The sequence below is a fragment of the Bombus bifarius genome, unplaced genomic scaffold (genome assembly GCF_011952205.1).
Source record: "Bombus bifarius isolate JDL3187 unplaced genomic scaffold, Bbif_JDL3187 scf7180000007970, whole genome shotgun sequence".
NCBI lineage: Eukaryota > Metazoa > Arthropoda > Insecta > Hymenoptera > Apidae > Bombus > Bombus bifarius.
Genome location: NW_022884356.1, coordinates 7,001,810 through 7,011,431, shown reverse-complemented (window position 1 = coordinate 7,011,431; position 9,622 = coordinate 7,001,810). Strand labels below are relative to the sequence as shown.

The following is a 9,622-nucleotide window of genomic DNA, read 5'->3' as shown; positions in this document are numbered from 1 at the left end:
TATTGCATGTAATTTTGTTATTTAATCTTGGATTATTCAAAGTATATGGAGTACCGTTAAATTCATTAATGAATGGATTTGTCTGCTTTCGCATATTTAATAACGTTACCACTTTCGATATTTTATTTATATTTAAATAACTCTAAGTGCAGGTGTACACTGCATACGCGTTACAGGCAAAGTGTACGCTGTAAAATCGCGTCCGGTATATCAGAGGATGAATTAGCAATATGTACTGGTCTCCATGGTACATTTTACAGGCAGTGTACTTTTGACAGCTAATTTAATGGGAATGAGCATCGAGCGATGTAATTATAAGGCGATAGAAACGAAAAGAAAATTAAGATAATAACCAGGTTGAAGGGCTACTTTCCTTAGAGATGACATTATCGTTTAGGGATATGAAATCGTAGACAAGAAAGATTGATCTTATTGGTAACTAACTATTTAGAAGAATTGATAACAGCCATTTAATATTTTTCTCTCCTTCTTTACGTAGGATATACTGACACGTATTTGTTAATTGTAACTTGTCACTTGTCAATTCGCTGACATTATTAATTAGTAAATTATTGTACAAATTAGAAGTTATGTACCGTAATGATCAATAATGTCGTGAATTGCGATAACCAGATTGCGGATATTTACTCGTTTATAGAACATTTAAATCTTCAGAACTCTACAAGATATAGGTAATATAAAAAAATGTACGAAATATTCTTAAGAAATGTAATTTCAGAGCTTTTAGTATCTCTATTATAATGGCTACATTGTATAGTATACTATACTATACTATGTTATATTACGTAGTTTATATAATAGTAACGTTATACTATACTAAACAGGAACAACACGAAAAATGAAGCAACGAAAAGTGCTTCTCGTAGATGTAACATTCACAGTCAGATCTTAAGACAATTCTCAAGATTCAAGACAATATGCATATAGCATTCGCATACGCGAGTCACCGATTCTAGTAAAATATCGTAATATATTATGCATAGAAACTTGATAAAATCTATATTTATAACTACGGATACGGAAATCAATTAATTATCATAAAGTATACCATGACAGATGATGTGGATGGTAGATAGCAGCGATTCTGGCCGCTATAGTGAATGAACTAGAAAAAGGAAAATTTGTTAATACATTTCGCATACATTTATCACGACACGAGAAGCCATTAATTCAGATAAAATACGAAACGACATTCTGAAAGATGGAATAATGCAAATTGTTCGAAAAATCGACGTGTAGATATTTAAACAACTATAGATAATTACTAGGAACGCTATTTTCTGCGTAGATGTATTCATTTTCTAAAGGAGTCGGAGAACGAATATCAGGCATTCAGTTTTTGATAAAACTTCGATGTTTTATAGTTGGAGGGGAACGGAGATATTACGCGATACTGAAAATCAAATGACTCTTTATCAAGATAACAACGTGGGAATCCGAGGTTTGGTCGTCATAAAAAATATATGCTACCGGTGAAGGGTTAACACTTCGTTATCCGACACCGAGCAATCACCTATCTCACAGCGAATATGTTTCCCATCGAAGCTGACAAGAAACGACGACACAAGGACGCACGTGTATAAATGTGTATATCTGCGTCGAAGAGGAAACACGCCAGGCGTTGTAACCGGTATATGCACGAGAATATTCACGTATAGGCCTATAAAAGTCTTCGCAACGTTTAACTGCGGCGTCCCAGGTATAAACTAAGGACTATATTGCTTATATAATGCAGAAATATACTGCGGCTAAGGCGATGCAACGCTTTCATACGTCTCGTACCGACCGACCAACTCTCATGGTTTTCCTGCACTGAAATTTCCTAGCTTCTCCTTGTCCAAGGTACAGAGTTTCTTGAGTTTCACTTTCTTATCTTCGTGTTGATATTATCAATCGATATAACGCGATATAGCGATTTCAGTACAAATAGATAAATAAATATGGCTTAGGTAAGAACAATGTACAGTTTGTTAATGACGATCTCTGTGCAAAAACGATTTGCTGAAAATTTCGAGGCTCCTTCTCGGAATGAATGAACGTTCATAGTGTTATTTCGTTAACTTTACTCGTAAAGTTGTAATGTGTACATCTTTATGTACCATGACATTTAAGTTATATTTCATTGCAAGTATGGAAAATTGTAATATCACAATGGTCTCAAATATGTACGCATGCTTGACAAATATTAATGAGATGTGTATACGTGTAGATTAGGTGACATAATAGGTTGAATGTAGTCGGATCAAAATTAGACACTTATTACAATTAGTACAATTAGTATTCCGTACGAGATATCTCGCGTTTCTTATTATATCGCTGCGGTTATTCACCAGATATATGTCGTTCTTTGCATTCTATCGTTACAGAACGTTGAAGGGATATTTCATATTTTATATTATCGATCAGAAACGATAATTATAACTTTAAATTCATTTTCTAGAGCACTTGGGTGAATAGTGATAAAAGAATTAATTGTGCGATGTTTTAGAAACTGTTTTTCTTTTATTGACCGTTTTCAATTCATTATTGAAAATTTTAAATAAATAATTATATGTAAGACATCTTGCTGATGATATTCAACTGTAAGAAACGAGCGTCTATACTTGGTAAACTGCAACGGGTTTACCTTTCACCATGACAATGCTTAACCGCGCCTTATTTTGTAAAAAAAGTAAAGCAACCTTGAGTGAGAAGCTGCATCCAGATATTATATCTACATATTTTTATCTCTTCGTACACTGAAAAGTGTGCAAGCATTTAAAAAAATGAACACTGCTGGATAAATTAATTCTCTAATCATAAGAAAGAAGTAAAGTCTTATAAAAAAAGATACGAGGACATTGTTTACGAAATATAAGATACATATTTACATACTAATTGATGTTAATTCGAATTCTGAATCTAATTAATAAAAGGAGCATAGTAGTTTTAATGTAGAAATTGATGGTAACAATTCCAAATCAAAAGTGATAAAAATGTAAAAATAGTTGAGAGACTCGCGAGATTTTGTAAAAATATTATACTCGATATTTTTTTCAAGTATTAAGGACGATAGAACAAATTTAATGGATAGAAACCAAATAAAACACGTATTTCTCATTTTAAAATTGTTTCATCGTATGTCATTCGTTTCTTAATGTATAAAATTGTACACTGTACTGCAAAGTAATCTTTTCGTGCAGATTCCAATTGCTTCGATAGAAATAAAATATTGTTATTATCCTAAATCTCTTCATGTAGGAAATTTTAGATATTTTCATGCAACCGAAAATTGTATTTTTCTTTTTAACGAAACAATTGTGTTAAAAGAAGGTTTTTTTGTTATTTAAAATTCATTTAAGACTCCTATTCGAGCCATTCATGTCCAATATCTTTTTTACAGTGCCGGTTTCTGTTAGGATAGAAAATATGTAAAATGTATAGTTTTGCCTTACTACCGCTATAATTAAAATTCTACGGTATGTGCGAACAGATTACAGCTGGTGTATAATTCAAATTTCCATAACGTGCATAGCGCCCTGACAATGTATAACTGTATATATAAATCGTAAGTAGGTAAGTACAAAATAAAGTATACAAAAATATGTGCGTTTCGCATGTCTGATTAACATGATATAGATAATATACATTTTTCAGAATAAAACGATACCATGTACCTAAAAATTAAAATTTCGAACGGATTAGTTCATTACTGGTGTTATTATATTATATTAGTGCAATATGTAGACACGAATTTGATGTACAAAACAGAGATTTGCGCGATCTCAAAAAAAGGATAATTGTTATTAGGCTACAGATCGTTACGGAGAGATTCATTGTATTCGCTAAATATCATAACCGATACTATAGTTTGCGTATTATAAGTATATATTTTATGCATTTTTGCGTCTTTAATTTTGTTCATAAATGCGTAAAAGTCCACAATCTACGTAAACGGATTATTACAAATCATAACGCTATAAATACTTTGGTTGCTTCAAACATTTGGAAACCATGGGATTTACGTGGAGAAAGAAACAGCAAAAAAAAAAAAGAAAAAAAGAACTAAACAAATTCTTGAAATTGCCTTTCGCAACTGTAACCTAAAAAGCGGAGTTCGGTGACGCAAATTGCATTCACGCAACGTTGGGATAATACTAACTCTCTTAATGGGTTAATAACAAGGAACAGCGAACCATCCTTTCTGGAACGTCAAAAACGATCGACGTTCGAAGCTTTTATTCCAAAGGGCCGAGAGATTTTTTCCTTCGTGTTATTATCATCGTTCTAGCTTTAGCTACAGATTAGTTACATTTAAATAAATTACAGCGCACAGAAGTCTCCATGCACGCTATTACTCACAAATGACATTCGTGCACGCGAAAGCTAGAGTCTAATTGACGAAAAATGATCGTTCATCTTCGAAGAAACGAATTAGGAAAAATTGATCGCGTGTAAGGAAGGAACCGAAAAATGTGAAATCAAAAAATGTAATAATAACGAGCTCGATCTTAAAACGAACAACAAGTCGGGCTTGTTTCTAGCACGATGCGAGAACAATGTTCGTAGAAACAATCATCTACGCTACAAACAACTGTACCTTCTGTCGAAGAATTGAAATAAGTGGAACACCTTGTTAATTAATGTAGAGGATTGGTGGGGAATGATACTGTTACGCTGGTGAGATAATGCAACGCGCGATGAGTTATTAGAAAAAGATCCGACTCTAAAGTAGAAAGTGTAAAAGTGCAGTTAAATGAGACAATTAACAGAAAATTATGGATTATTAACGCAGATAAGTCAATTAGTAGGAAATTAAAAGTAAAGGAAACTGCATGGAAATATGTACGCACTGATATAATAATCCTGGAAGGATGCTGATAGAGTTTATTAGATGGTTCGAGGATACTACAATTTTTATTTCTACTGATAATTCATCAAGACTCTGTTAAATGTATAGCCAGTGTTAATTTTACACGACTAATGAAGAAGTAAAGTATTATTATATTTTTATTTTACTTACTGTTTGAAATACTTAGATTATTAGCAGATACTGTCTGCTGCGTAATTTCTTATATACCTTATGTTATCGAATAATTGATATCTATAGTATAGTATAATGTAGCATACCTGTAGTATAATTACATTGTTCGATACAGGTCTAAATTATTGTTTATCTTAATACATACGTTTATTCAAATATCATATGCGTTGTATCAACGTTAATAAAAAGTATATCTTCGCTTCAAATCTACGTATAACAATATTTATATCGCGATGCTTCTCTTAAGCAATCGAATTGTACTACACAAAGTCCCCGTAAATAATTTCCAAGATAATGAAGTACTTTCTAATCATTAAAGATGCGTCAATTAAAAACATTATAATATTCATTATCTTTATGTAGATTAATGCGAGAAGACACGAGAAGAGAATATCTGCAGGTAAAATGACTAATTTTCAATGAGGCCCTAGCTTAACAAGTCATGATGCAACGACAAACGTGTACGTAACTATGAAGCAATCGGGAGAAAGATAAGACGAGTTCTTCAACTTATTTCAAACATTATTCAAACCGGCGAGTCTCGTGTAATCTGCATAAACCGTACTATCAGTCAGTTCTTCAGCTTTCGCCATCTTCTTCGCATCTTCTTCGTCGATCTACATTGCGAAATGGAACCGGTACATATACGTTACTCTGTATGCGTACTATCTATACGTTATGTATGTGTATAAGTCTCTGTTCAATGCGTTTGTTCATCCTTCCTCTTCAATCGCGTCCAAAGTAATGCGACAAACGTATTCACGAAACGTACTCGACGCATCTATGCAAATGATTTTAGCACTTTGTCGGACTAACGATTGTATCTTTTAAATTTATCAAAATTTTAAAATACATTAAGAAAGCTTCAATTGAGATATTGAACTACACAATATTTTCCTGAATATGAATTCAAATTTTGTTAACCACGTTTTCAATTTTAGCATATCGTCCAGCAGGATTGTTACAGACAAAATGATGTCAATTTTCCTAATCGTCTGTCCAATTTTAATATACGACGTATTGATAAATCCAAGTTTTGAAAAAAAGAAAGATATGAAAAAGGTACTTCCTAAGAGTCTATGTTTCTCAATAAGTTATGGCACAGTGACTGGATAAAAGAAGGATGCAGACTCGGGTCTTGGCCGATCAGAATTTAATCGATCTGGCCTTTCGTCTCCTAACCGCTTTTTATAATATTTTTAAGTTTTTGTATCCTACCCCGGCTGATCTATATGTACATTGCGCGTCAGATTGAACTACTTTCTTATTGCTAAATCTTTTTCAGAGAGAAATTTTTTCCCTGCACACTCCTGACTTTTATAAATTACGGTAAAATGACTAGACTGAAATGAAAATGAATATGGTAATGTGCAATATCGAATATTTCCAGACTTCAACGAGTCTAAAGCGCAATATTTCACTAATTATGTTTTTATCTACTAAACTATTTTGCAACTGTCTGTGAGAAACTGAAGAGATATTGGTGTTGCATTTGGCGAATCTGTTACATCTACATCTGTTACATTTACGAACATAAATAGGAAACTGTAATATCGTAGTTGAAACGAAATTTTAATACACGATAAAAACGACGGGGCATACCGATTCATGTTCTGATTAAAGCTTTCCTCGTTAACGCGAAACTTCGATTAGTATTCCACGTGAAACAAACATGAAATATTGCGAAATATTATTTGTGAAAATTCTAATGTAAATTTTCTTAATGGAATCACACGTTTTATTATATATTTCAAGATCATTCCACCGATGTGTATAATTTGAACAAAAATTTATCGAATACTTTTCAATGGCTTGCAAATATCAACGAATGTTGTATAAATAACAATTTGAAAAAGATCTAAATATTTTATTAAGCTTCTTTTATATAAAATATTTCTTCGCATTTTCAGTAATTAGCGAGACGGTACTGTGTATATATTTAAACCGCATATACCGTGTATAACACAACAGGAGGACAAGGATAGGAGTAGAAAGTTCACGCATCCTGAGTAACGCCATGAATCGTATCAGCATTTATTTAACGCGTTATAGTATAACAATTAAATACGCCGAATACACTAGGGTTCACGAATAACGATACGTGCATGCTTCGTAGATTTTGTTGTTTATCGAAAATTGCGCTCACGATGTCCCGCCTCGCGATTGTCCCTTTTCTCGATGTATCAAAAGCAAATCGTAAAAGTTTGAATTTCACGATGCACGCGCAACACCCGTTTCATTTATAGATCGTTAGATAAATAACTACAATGGTCAGATTGATCGATACGAGTAGATAAATCCCGATAAATTGGATACAATACGGTCTCTGGCTATCGTCTCTCTTCCTCTCTTCCTTCTTCCCGTGTGTTGTTTCGTTGCTCTGCCACGCTACTCCTGGCGGTCATCGTTCCGGACACTTTTACACGATACCTTACAAGCTGTAAAAACAAAAGTGTCACCGGCCACGATGTTATAAAATTCTCGTTATGTTCATCCACTCGTACACGCTGTCGTTTACATCCACGTAAACGCTATGAAGGGAAGAGGGAGAAAGGATGGACGAGGAAAAACGTGGATGACGTTATGCTTCGAAATTGCTACTCGGTCTCCATATTACGCCCCGTTATAATCTCTGCTTCCGGAATGATTTAATACATAGTATACGACCGTGACAGTAAGCCATGTTATTTGCTTCTCCTTTTTCCTTTTTTAGCTTCTTGTATGTTTTTCACACTAGAACCGTGAATACAGCCATTTTCACTGCTCTTGCAATTTTCTTCTTTTAGTATTTTTCGCTCTCCTTAGTAAATACTTAATTATCGAACTGTGAATTTGTATGGAAATTCATGCTTTTGAGAATGTAATTCAAAAATGACGTATTATTATTATTTCGTGAGTTGTTAAGTAATTGGGACCTCGATGGAAAATTGTTTCACCTATCAAATATCATAAAAAGCAGTATATTTTGGATATTTCGTGTATTCTTTAATATTATGTGCATTCTGTGCAATTTTGCATTTACAATTACATTAAATTATTATCACTTTGTAACTGTATCGAAGGTATACATTGTCGCTAACCCTTTCGCTACGGAGATAATTATATACCTACTCGATACAAAATCTTCGTATGTACACGCGATAAAACTCTAATTAATAGGTTGTCGATACTAAAATCGATTGACTCGATTTATTGAAAAAAATACGTGATTTACCTCATAATCTTTTATTTATAGTTACATGCTACTTACAAAGATAACCAGTCAGTGTATTAAAAATAAATATTATAGATCATAAAACATTGTAAATTTCGTCGAACGCACCAGCGACGTATGACTATATAGTCACCGTCAGTAACGAAAGGGTTACAGACTAACAGCATTTTCTTTTTCTAAATATGAAATATTAAACATTGGTAAAGTTATTACCGACATATAAAAGTTGAAAGTAAAATTTGAGACTTAATTAGTGAATAACGTTAAAAATATAAATATTTACAAAGATAAATAACATTTCAATAATAATGTGCTGCTTGAACCATTCTAGATTCGTATTTGTAGAATACGATTACTCTAAACGCAATACAAATAAAGATCACAGGAGAAAATTTTACGAGTCAACCTCTATTGATTTGTCTGACATTAATGCCATTTTATATTCAAATGGAAATACTTTAATGCGACGTAATTACAATTGAAAATAGAAAATCACGTCTAATATAAAGAAAACGATAAATAAATAAAGATTAAATAAAAAACTTTTGGTAACATGGAATTAGTTGAACAAGTATTAAATATGAAAGTCACTCTCTTTTAAAATAAAAAAAAGATGCGATTTATGTCGATCTTCTTTTGTATTCTTCAAACGTATATTTTCGTCAATTTAGTAACATTCGTTCGATACAATTGCGCGACTAGGAACATTAATGTGTGGTCGAAATCGTCGAGCCGAATTTGTTTCAATTATCGAATTTAATTGCCCTTTAATTTTAAGTTCAAAGCGAACGATCCATTGTTAATTTATCATACATCGTTACAACATAGTACAATAAAAATAAGTATGATCAAGATTGAAAAGAAAAGAAGGATATGGTGACGATAGATACGCCACGAGGTCAACGTACTCACGTACGTAGAAAAACGTACCTATATCACTTTGTGCAAATTATCAGCACTTTTCCGAAAAAATAGAAATCTATTTAATAACTCTCATAATTGAAGTGACGCAGAGCGTATCTAGATTTGGTTGAACCTTGCAAAAATAATATGTGTCTGAGATATACGCGTATTTCGAGGGGAAAATGTACGCGATCATTGCAACGGACTCACATTTCACAAGAGAAAATAGCGTAAGCAGGCGCACTGCATGTTCCTTTATGACGACTATTAAACGGAACCTTTGAAATTTGTTCTATAAACAGTACTCAGTCAATTAGGAATTGAATACGATGCGGAACATCTGGGAACTTGTCTAGTATTTGTTTCAAGAAATGATATTTCAGCCAAAAATGATTGTTACCATCTCTGAATGACCGCGATTGTTTTTAAAATCGCGCATCAAATGTAAGTACATTCTAGAG

At 32.9% G+C, this 9,622-nt stretch overlaps 1 long non-coding RNA gene across 2 annotated transcripts; it reads left to right on the top strand.

The window, feature by feature from the left end:
• Positions 1–4,341: 4,341 nt before the first annotated feature.
• LOC117214205 lies at positions 4,342–6,773 on the top strand. 2 transcript variants are annotated; one of them, XR_004488804.1, is made up of 4 exons: positions 4,348–4,991; positions 5,160–5,319; positions 5,408–5,682; positions 5,986–6,773. It is a non-coding gene; the product is annotated as an uncharacterized LOC117214205 (long non-coding RNA). The 2 variants fall into 2 exon arrangements; XR_004488803.1 differs by lacking the exon at positions 5,986–6,773 and having other exon boundaries at positions 4,342–4,991; positions 5,408–5,979.
• The last annotated feature ends 2,849 nt before the right edge of the window (positions 6,774–9,622 follow it).